Genomic DNA, 11,535 nt, shown 5'->3' on the forward strand with positions numbered 1-11,535 from the left:
AAGGAGTCAATAAACTTAGCTTTCCTGGAAATGGTATACTAATGTCTTTCAAAAGATTTGAATGATCTGCCTAAAATAGCAAGGAATTTTAAGACATCCTTTCATTTAAAATAATAATAACATACCAGTTATTATCTAGTCACCTTAACAACCAAAATGCTAAGGATGAATAATTTGCCACAAAAGACCTCAAGCTTTCCGTGTCAAAGTGTAAGTTAATGCTAGAGAGCAAGTGAAAAACACATAAGTATTTCTGCTGCAGAATAGGTATCTTTTAACAAAAGAGGGAGAACCATATTTCTTTCTCCCTAATGGCAACATTTTATCGCTAAAAATAGTGCACTGAAAACTGACAAAGTGGAGTGTTTTTGAATAAGCCTGAATTATAGATAGTGACCTGAATAGGAGCAATGAGCATGATTCAAAACCATGCACATGGCAGTGCCTGCCAGGATTGTAGTAATCTCTCAGCCACCTAATTGGCATGTGAGTGTGCACCCGCGTGTAAGAACAAAATTTTATTTGAGAGATATGATTTCCTTTGCTCTAGCATACAATTTAGAGTCATATTTTCTATGTGGAGACATAGATTTCTCTTTAGATCCTACATTAAATTTTTCTAAAAATAGAAATTAACAACACTGCAATAGATTCTCATAAAATTGGAAATTGCTCTTCTTTTCTCACATCATTCCCATGTACAGCATCAGTCTTCTTTCTCTTCCATCTCGTTTTGAAAAAGAAAACTAAACATGCTTTTACCATCTAATAACCTTTACCCACGTTTCTTATTTACAACAGCAAAAGCTTTATGACCATGATTGTGTTTTGTTCTCAGTTCGACAGACCAAAGTTTAAACTAAAGGCATTTTTTGATTACTTGACACTGGCTGAAGACCTCACTGAAAGGGTCAGCAAAATATACTGACCTTTCACCTTCTCCCAAAATTAATGTTTATGTCCTCTAGCCCTTTCACTTTTCTTAACCGAGGATACCAATCACTGTGATCTGCTGGCCTCAAGCCATGGCTATACTGTTGAGCTACCTCATTCCCAGCTCTCAAAGATCAGGGGCAGGACAGATGCTTAAGATCCCAAAGGAAAAAATAAAAGGAAGTACATCAAAGCTGCAGATCATATTTGGTCCTTCTCATTGTGTCGAACATTTGATTTCAATGTTTTTTCCCCAGTTATTGTGAAACATCGGTGAGTTGTGATTTTACTTTGAATCATCTTAAAATTAAGAAAAAAAATTTCTCATGGTGGCAGGTGGTTAGTTTCACCTCATCTTTTATTAATAACAGGGGGAATAATGATACTGTTGTGGCATATAATTCATCTCTATATGTTCCCCCTTTCTATGTTATAGACCACAATTGAACTTACTCATAAATACAGGCGTTGTAAAAGAACGAACACTTTCATTCATTCCTCATTTCTTAAGGAAGTTAGCATCTGTCCTCAAGGATTCAAGGCTATCTGCTGTTTGTCCCTTGAAACAAAATTACTGCCCACTGGGTTATACAAGAACACTATTCCTGTAGGGCACGGATTCTTAATCAGGGGTGATTTTGCCCCCTTTAAGGGCATTTGGCAATGTCAGGGGCCGGTTCTGATTGTCACAAGTCGGGGAGATCTACGGGCATCTAGCTGGTAGAGACCAGGGATGCTGCTAAATATCTTTCAGTGCATAGAAGACCCCACACTACAAGGATTATCCAGCCTCAGATATCAATAATGTTGAGATTTAAGAAATTAGCCTAGCCAATCTATGATACCTGGAAAAAACCTTACACTTTCCTTCTTGTGTCTTTCTCCATGATGTCATTCTAATCTTAATCCCGCAGTGCCCTCCATCCCCTCCCACCTTTGAATCCTGCTAATCTCTGCAGGCACAATACAAGATCCACTGATAAACCTGTACAGAGGTCTTAGGCTGCCTAGAATGCTTCATCGAGTTAGATCTCTAGACGAAAGTTCCAAAAAGCCTTTTTTCCCTTTTTGATGGAAATCCTTGCAAATAGATTTATTTTTATTGAATATTGATGAATATTCAATAAAAATAAATGAATATTCATAATTGCTTGTCATTGAAATAGATCGAGGCAAACTGCACTTCTATGCTGCAAAAAGAGGACTGTATTTTTCCAATAGCCGAATAATTCTGCATTTAATGTTCTTACGTGTGCAGGGTGGGGGAAGCTATTAAAAGAGAAATAGCCCTACCCAAAAAAAGAAAAAAAGAAGAGGGAATAGGATTTCTGTATCCCATCGCGTGCTTCTTGAATACAATTTTAGCATATTTCTTACTATGTTATATAGCTTCTTCATGGGCATAAAGACAGATATGTTTCAATTTCTTTGTTGATAATCTAGTGCACAAAACCCTGGGATGTTAGAAACAAAATACATTGAGAATCATCTAGTCTAACTCCATCAGCTGAAGATATTGAAGCCCAGAGTAATTAATAATTAAAGCAGAGTTAAGTAGTGCGTACCATGTGCCAGTAACTGTTCTACGTACAAGTTGAGTACTATTTTAATATCCTTTTAACAGATCAAGAAACTGAGACATGGAGAGGTGAAATAGCTTGCCAAAGGTCATAGAGCTCATCAGTGGTAGAATTGTGCTTCCAACTTAGTCCATGGAGCTCCAATGTTTATGCTTTGAACCTCTCTACTGCATTGCTACTCCACTGAAATTTTACCCACGGTCACACAGCAATTTAGAAAGAGAACTAGAATAGCAATTCATTTAGTCTCTCCCCAGAGAGTTCATACTACTCTGCAATACTATCTTCATTTATTGGAATAATTCTTTGTAAAAACAGAATAAACACTTTTTTCAAAGGCAGAAAAGCCATATTCAAACTTCTGTTTGCATAATAAAGCATATTTACACTAATTGGATTAACCCCTAATACAGCTGATCACCAAAGTACCATATAAAGGATAGTCAATAATTATAAAATAAACTTTTTTCTAATTTTTTTCTGTATCTTAAGAATTATTTAATTGGCATATGCAAAGTTTAGAAAGATAAGCACATATCTAAAATGCCAAATTTTTATATTAAAATTGACAAATACATTTATCCTTTACGAGTATGAGGTAATTCAGTGTCATGCAGATAGTACATGCAGAATACTGACTTGAAGTGTTTTTATTTGTATCTATTGAATAACATAATTCAAAAACTCTTTGATTTGTAAAAATTTGCTATTGTCAGACCCTTTGAAATTCTTAAAGGGTCTTAGTTCTTCAAGTTCTAAAGGCCTTAAAGTTCTCTTAGACTACTCAGTCCTACAGCATTTTTAATGACAAAGCATATTCCTAAGGTCAGAAAACTTAGCGATCTGGGTAAATTTTTTTTTTTTTTACAAAATATGCATTAATGTGTCTAATACACACGTTCTTGATAACAAAATTTGGGAAATACTGGTGTAGTGTAGAACATGAATAGGAAAGGCAGATTATGTAATGAGACATGTCTTATAAGAAGAGCAATGTGGAGGCTGACTTGGTTCATCCCTCTACTCAGTAAAGGAAGCCCACTGCACAGCATCTGACAGCAGGTCTCTACCTCAACATTCTGGGGGACAAAGTACTGGCAGTAAAGCAGCCCATCACATTACAAACACCTTAGACAAGCCTTAGATGACCTCCATAATCTGACCAGATCCAAATGTACCCATTCACATCATGAAACTTGATTCAGGCCCTGGTTCTCCTAACCCTTGATATGCAAAATGGCAGATATCCTTTATCAATGAAATCAACCCAGATCTATCAGTTCTCTCTTTCCTTCCTAGTGATCTACCACATATGTTGGTATTTGATTGGATTTTCCAAATTATTTTACTCTAATTATTTTATATGCTAATTCTTTTTCCACCAAGTCTCACATACAATTCCTCTGCAAGTTTATAAAGCATGTTGGAACAGGGTTGAAGAAATACATGGCCGTTTAACCCTTCAGCCCAATGCAAAGTAGAAAACACACACTTAATGTACACTATCCAAGCAAACCAAGTAGGTATGCTTAAAAGATAGATTAACCATGTCATTTTAATAAGGAGAACTCGAGGCATTTTTCTTTTTAATAATGTCACAAGATTTTTGTAATGCATTGATCAAAAAGAATCTTATAAGCAGGAAGGTAGAAAATTGGAACTATCACAGAAATTTAACTAGAAAGAGCCAGGGTGACTTGAAATGGTAAATACATTTCTCTAATAATTTTTTTTATTATTATATTGACTTTGGATTTTATTTGAAATAATCTGAAATTATCAAAAAGCTTCATTTACATAGTCACATAGAAGTTACCTAAGCTTAAATTTTCTGTGGCTTGTACATTTCACAGTTCTAGTTGTGTTTTTTTTTTTTAAACATCTTTATTGGGGTATAATTGCTTTACAATGGTGTGTTAGTTTCTGCTTTATAACAAAGTGAATCAGTTACACATATACACATGTTCTCATATCTCTTCCCTCTTGCGTCTCCTTCCCTCCCACCCTCCCCATCCCACCTCTAATAATTTTTAAACTACCAAAAGGGCATGAAAAGAAACATGGGAGATTGATTTACATTTATTCTTCCTTGCTTGCTAACTAAAATATCGTAAAATTATTTTGATGTACTTTCTCCTCTCTCTGCCACCACCTTGTCCTGTGTCAATGTGTCATATTCCTTTCTAATTATTTTTACTTTGGTTAGGATTTGGATAGATTTTGGTTGAAATCCTTTTATTCTTCATATTTTGATTCTCATCTTTTACTTAAGTGACAGAGACAGCCAAAATTGTTGAGCAATTGAACCAGTTTTGAAAGGACAGCAAAATTCTTCTGGTCCTATTTGCCCCAAATCCTTTACGTGTGTTAGGAAATAAAGGTTTACTTGGAACAAACATTTCTAAGAGAGAAGTTACATGAAAGAATAATCTGCTGTTTATCCCTCAGAGATGCATTTAATGCAGTAGTTTCATATAAGGACCAGGACCAAAAATTGTCTGGGTTTGAATCTCCACCACTATGTCTTGAGCAAATTATTTAACTTTTCTGATCCTCAAGAAGCCTACAATCTTGGGGGTTATTAAAATTAGATTCCATACCCCCTGCCCGACTCCTACATCTACATAATCCCTCAAGTAGCAGTGCTCTGAAAAAAATAAGGCATGAAAGGAAAGTTGATACTCTTTTTAATAAACACTTGCACAGTCATGTCAGGCAATGTTCTAAGCACTTTACAAACGTCACCTCAGGTAATCCTTACAAAAATCCTGTGACCTATGCATCTTATAATCCACGTTTTACAGGTGAGGAAATTTAGGCTCAGATAGATCAATGGCAGACCTGGGATCCAGCTTAGGCAGCCTTACTACAGAGGAGCTTTTGCTTTACCAATGGCCAAAGAAATTTAAAAAACACTGGTTTAAATAGTTAAGTATGTTGTCCTACAACAAAAAGATACACAGCTATTAATATGCTGATATGCATTGGTGAATCTCCAAGAAATGTGCATGGCAATCAGGATGTCCCATAAAGTTTGACCGCAGAATTGAAAAAAGTATATTATTTCAAGAATCTTCTCATAGGAATTGTACTCCTTGAAAAAGTCCCTGGGAGGAAAGGAAAAATACAAATAAATAGCTTAAATCATATAGATCTGTCCTCTGTAAAAGGGTTTCAGTAACAGATTAGAAAAGAAAATAACTATAAATGACTTAATTTCAAAGATGCTAAGTGACAGTTTTAAGCAATCTATTCTGAAAGAAATAAAAAGCTTTAAGGTAAAGAATCCAGATTTTTAAAAAAAGTTTAAAATACCAGTGGGAAAAGCATTTCTCTTAGTCTTGATGAGTGCAACTTTAAACATCTGTCTACTTGAACTTATTAAGATTCCAGGGCACATTTTATAATTCTGAGCACTGTTATCCACTCTGCATAATTGTTTCCCTCCCACCTAACTCCCTTTAGAATGGCAGTTGAAAGAGATATTTCCACTTTCTGTTGTAAACCATTATAGTTATTGTTCCTATTAGGCGATTGATCCATTAACTTTCAAAAGTGATGCATTCCAATACTGGATAAAATATTTGCTTTTATATAATCTCATTAAGAGATCTCTAGAGCATTCTGAATGATATTATCTACATGAATACTGATTTAGTAATTGCAACTGCTACTAAGGCTTAGCTGGGAAAATAATAGACAACACCATTATAATTACAAACATGTTCATAATCCTTTAGCCTTTACAAAGTGCCTTCTCAAATTTGATTCTCAATCTTTGTGAAATAGGAGAGGTATCAGTGTCCTTACTTTGTGGGTGAGAAATTTAAGTCCCAGAAAATACGGAAATTACCAAAATTCATACAAATAGAAGACAGTAAAAATTGTTTTTGTTTTTTATTTTAAATTTCTTGATGCTGTTTCATGATTTGTGTAAAAAATTGAATTATAATTTAGAATAATATCCTTTTCATTTTAAGAGAGGTTTTTTCTAAATATAAAGTAAGAAGTATTAACATAAAATGGATAATAATCTTTCACATATCTTATTTCTTAATGTGTTTGTTTTTAAATAAACAGATTGGAATGAGTAGATGATTTTCAAATTTGCTGTCTAAAATGAGTGGTGGGTTCCAGCACTTCTGACAGGGTTTGTATCTCTTTGAGTAAAATACATGTTTCTCCCCTGAATTCATACATTTGAATCCCTAATATAAAGCAGAGGGAAGGACAGATGGAAGGAAGGAAGGAGAGAAGGAAGGGAGGGAATAGAAATGCAGAGACCTATCCTTGTCTTAAAATGGGAAATTCATTACCTCTGTTGCCATTTCTTACTTCTTCCTCCTAGTCTGCGAACTCATCCTTCAAATCCCAATCATATACTATGTAAACATCCCTCATATGAGTTTTGTTCCTGGCTATGTGAACTTAGCTTTTATTTTTTTTAATTTTTATTTTATATTGGAGTATAGTTGCTTTACATGTTGTGTTAGTTTCAGGTGTACAGCAAGGTGATTCAGTTATACATATACATATATCCACTCTTTTTCAGATTCTTTTCCCATATAGGTTATTACAAAATATTGAGAACTTAGTGTAATAACCCAGAATTTAGAGAAATCAGTTTTACTATGCTATTGTCATGCTCACTCTCCTGGTATATGTGATATTTAGTGCAAAAGAAGTCATTTTTGTGACAAGGATATTTGTAGCTATTAGTAAACTAGACTATACTTCAGGGAATTTATAGGAAAGGGCTCTTAATTAAGGATTTGGGACTATACAACCCATAGTTCTTGAACATGCTCTTGGCAATGTGCTTGATTTTGTTGCCATGGTAGGCCATATGATATTTCCTCATTAAGTGCATTTTCCACAAGATACTTGGTTACTTTTTAGTAGATGATGAGAGTGGCAAACAGTACCTTCAGTTTTCATTCCCTAGATCAATCATTTTATGTCTCTATCATGAGTGTCAATATAAAATAGAAGTATCTAATTATGTCCAACAGGACAGGTAGTATGAGCTAGTCAGGTGATCATAAATAAATAGATTCAAAAATAGAAACTAGTTTGAGAAATAGTAAATAAGGGTCTTGTTTCTATTTCAAAAGTTGATTTCTTAACATCACACTGTTTCTCCCCTATACTGAGTTTACTTTTTTGCTAAAACATTTGTTTCTTTCAGAGGGCAGACACTGGCACCTAACTACCTGAGTGTGTACTTGGATTTCCCCACTTAGAGAAACTGTAAACCTTAGGCAAGTTACTTAAGGTTTATCAGCTTTGCTTTCTTTATTTCTTAGATTGTGATAATAGGAATAATGCCTATTTTTTAATAAGGTATGAAGAAGCAAATGAGCAAATGCATGCAAAGTGCCATGGTGATTAGTATATAATGATTAATAAATGTTAGTTTTTATTAATATAGGTCCAGTTAAGTTCAATACATTAATGCAAGTACTACAAAGGGAGCCTTATGAAACACCAGATATTAAGATCCCATAATTATCAGAGAATCTTCGGTTCCCATTTCCTTCAATATTTTGAAATATTCCTTCAAAATATTTACACCTTTTTACAGTGTAATATTTTTCATCAAGAAAAGAAACAATGTGGAATTCCCTGGTGGTCCAGTGGTTAGGACTCTGTGCTTTCAATGTCGAGGGCCCAGGTTCAATCCCTGGTTGGGGAACTAAGATCCCACAAGACACGTGGCACAGCCAAAAAGAAAAAGAAAACAGGAAAGAAACAATGCTAGCTTAAACTGGGAAATATTTCTAAAATATAATACTGCCTTATTCCTCAGACCATTTCATATAAACCGTAAAGAAAAGAGATGTTTAGTAAAGTCCAACTTTTAACATCTCCCAATAGGTATTGATCAAAGAACTTACAAAGAATAAAGTAATGATTGTAAAGTATAATAAATTATCTGATTAGGAAGTAGAGAATGCTTTAGTAACATGAAAATAGGGGCACTACCTACAAGGTGTAGGGGCATCCAAGGGCTGCCTGGCCAGGGGAAATTTAGGGAAAACTTTATAAAATAAGTAAAATTTAAGGTAAGACCTACAAATGTATACAAAAGAACTAGATAAAGTGAGTGGTGGGAGTGAAACTTATAGGTAGGTGTGAGATTGAAAGTTCAGGCAGAAAACAACATACTTGAAGACTTAGAGGTAAGAATATATGGAATCTCAGGAGAACTCAATGAATTTCCATCTTGCTGGAGTGAAGAGATGGATGTGGGGTGATATTGTTGAAGTGGGTTGAAGTTGGGGTAAGAGTTGAAGTGCAAAAAAAGAAATGGGCTCAAATAAAATACATATGTTCAAGAGTTTGGACAATATCCTAAGGGCAGTAACCTATCAAAAATTTGAATTTTATAAAGAGGGAACACTGAAGACAGGGAACAGACAGGAATGAATTACAAAACAGAGTCAGCAAGATCAGGTAAGAGGTGGAAGCAATAATCCAGAAAAGGGATGAGGATGGGATGGGGGAGGAATGGGTAGTGATGCTAGGAATCGAGAGAAATATTGGGTGGGCCAAAAAGTGCCTTCAGTTTTTCAAGTAAAAATAAAAGACACATTTTTCTTTTTCACCAAGAACTTTATTGAACAACGTATTCACCCTTTTGTTCCACTATCTTCTGCCATTTTTCAGGCAACTTCATAATTCCATCTTCCCAAAACTTTTTATCTTTTTGAGCAAAGAACTGTTCTGGTGCCTTTTACAGTCTTCCAAGGAATTGAAATTTTTTCCATTAGGAGAATTTTGTAAAGACTGAAATAAATAGAAATCCAAAGGTGAAATGTCTGGTGAATACGGCAGATGAATCAGAACTTCCCAGACAAGCTGTAATAGTTTTTGCCTGGTCGTCAAAGAAACATGCGGACTTGCGTTATCCTGATGGAAGGTTATGCATTTTCTGTTGACTAATTCTGGACACTTTTCGTCAAGTGCCACTTTCAGTTGGTCTAATTGGGAGCAGCACTTGTTGGAATTAATCGTTTGGTTTTCCAGAAGGAGCTCATAATAGGGGACTCCCTTCTAATCCCACCATATGCACAACATCACCTTCTTTGGATGAAGACCGGCCTTTGGTGTGGTTGACGGTGGTTCATTTTGCTTGCCCCATGATCTCTTCCATTTCACATTGTTGTACAGTATCCACTTTTCATAGCCCATCACAATTTGCTTTAAAAACAGAGTAATCCAAACATTTCAATACGTTTCAGTAGAGAATCAGATGTGGAAATATGGTCAAGAAGGTTTTTTTTCGCTTAACTTACATGGAACCCAAACATCAAAGTGATTAACATAACCAAGCTGGTTCAAATGATTTTCAATGCTTGATTTAGACATTTTGAGTATGTTGGCTATCTCCTGCATGTTATAACATTGATTGATCTCAATTAATGTCTCCATTTGATTGCTATCAACTTCAACTGGTCTACCTGACCATGGAGAATTGTCCAGCGAGAAATCTCCAGCACGAAACTTCCAAACCACTTTGACATGTTCGATCCATCACAGCACCTTCTCCATACAGTGCACGAATCTTTTTTTGTGTTTCAGTTGCGTTTTTACCTTTCTTGTAATAATAAAGCATAATATGCCAGAAATGTTGCTTTTCTTCTTCCATCTTCAATATTAAAATGGCTACATAAAAATTCACCAATTTTGATAAGTCTTTTTTTAAATGCATGCTGATATGACAGCTGTCACATAAAATCTAACAAAATTGTTTCAAATAAAGTTAAAGATAACTAAGTTCTACTAGAGCCATCTTACGGAAAAAAAACAAATGAACATTTTGGTCCACCCAATAGATTTGATGGCTATTTGGAAGGATGGAAGGATAGGAGGCTGTGGTCATCTCTGTGATCCTGCCTATATGATATCAGAAGCAGAGAAGATCCTCCCACAATCCCTTTCTCTCTTCCTTTCCAACCCTGGCATGGCAGGATGTCTCCCGCAAAGAAGGGTGGCGAGAAGAAGGGTCAGTCCACCATCAATGAGATGGTGACCAAAGAATACGCTATCAACATTCACAAGCACATCCAAGGAGTGGGTATCAAGAAATGTGCCCCTCGGGCACTCAAAATAATCTGGAAATTTGCCATGAAGCAGATGGGAACTCCAGATTAACACATTGACACCAGGCTCAAGAAAGTTGTCTGGGCCAAAGGAATAAAGAATGTCCCATACCATATCTGTGTGCAGTTGTCCAGAAAGTGTAATGAAGATGAAGATTCACCAAACAAGCTCTATATGTTGGTTACCTATGTACCTGTCCCTACTTTCAAAAATCTACAGATAGTGTGGATGAGAATTAACTGCTGATTGTCCAATAAAGTTATAGAACCAAAAAAAAAGAAGCAGAGACGACTCAAGGAATAAGGTTCAGGATGGGGTTATGGGAGTGAATGGCTGAACTGGAATGGGAAAAACACTCCATGTAGATGAAAATGTCGAGAAATTGAGGATCAGGATATTGGTAAAACAGAAGTCACCCAAAATAGCAGAAGAGCCTAGCGAGAAGAGAAAGATTACCAGTCACGTGCTATTTTGTCTTTAAAAATTAATGCAGAAAGAGTAATTAAAACATCAGTGGTTGAGAACAAAGAAAAAGGAAAGCTTATAGTCTTATACCATTAGCCTCAAAGGCATGTAGAAGTCTAAACATTCCTAGAGGATTATGGTATATGAGAGAGTATGAAGCAAGGAGGACACCTAGTGTATCTTTCCAATTCTGGGGAAAGGAAGGGATAAAACAATGAGGCTGCTTCACTTGAGTGGGGAGGTTGAAAATTAGCTCTCATGAGCCCATGGTTTGCTCTGAACACCCATTCACCTATAACACACCAACCAATATGGACAGGCTGGTTCTTACAACTCGTTTTGTCCATCTGTCATTATGCAAGATTGGAGATGAAGGGAGTAAAAGAACTGAAGGGGAGTTTGTTGCAAATGGTCTAGTGGGAGCGTAGGGAGGATCAACTCCTTGCCTTGC

General features: G+C 35.7%; 1 pseudogene; it reads left to right on the plus strand.

Moving 5' to 3' along the window:
- The first annotated feature begins 10,487 nt into the window (after positions 1-10,487).
- Positions 10,488-10,879, plus strand: LOC101284335 (60S ribosomal protein L31-like; annotated as a pseudogene).
- Positions 10,880-11,535: the final 656 nt, after the last annotated feature.

Source organism: Orcinus orca, chromosome 15, assembly GCF_937001465.1.
Source record: "Orcinus orca chromosome 15, mOrcOrc1.1, whole genome shotgun sequence".
NCBI classification, from domain to species: Eukaryota; Metazoa; Chordata; class Mammalia; order Artiodactyla; family Delphinidae; genus Orcinus; species Orcinus orca.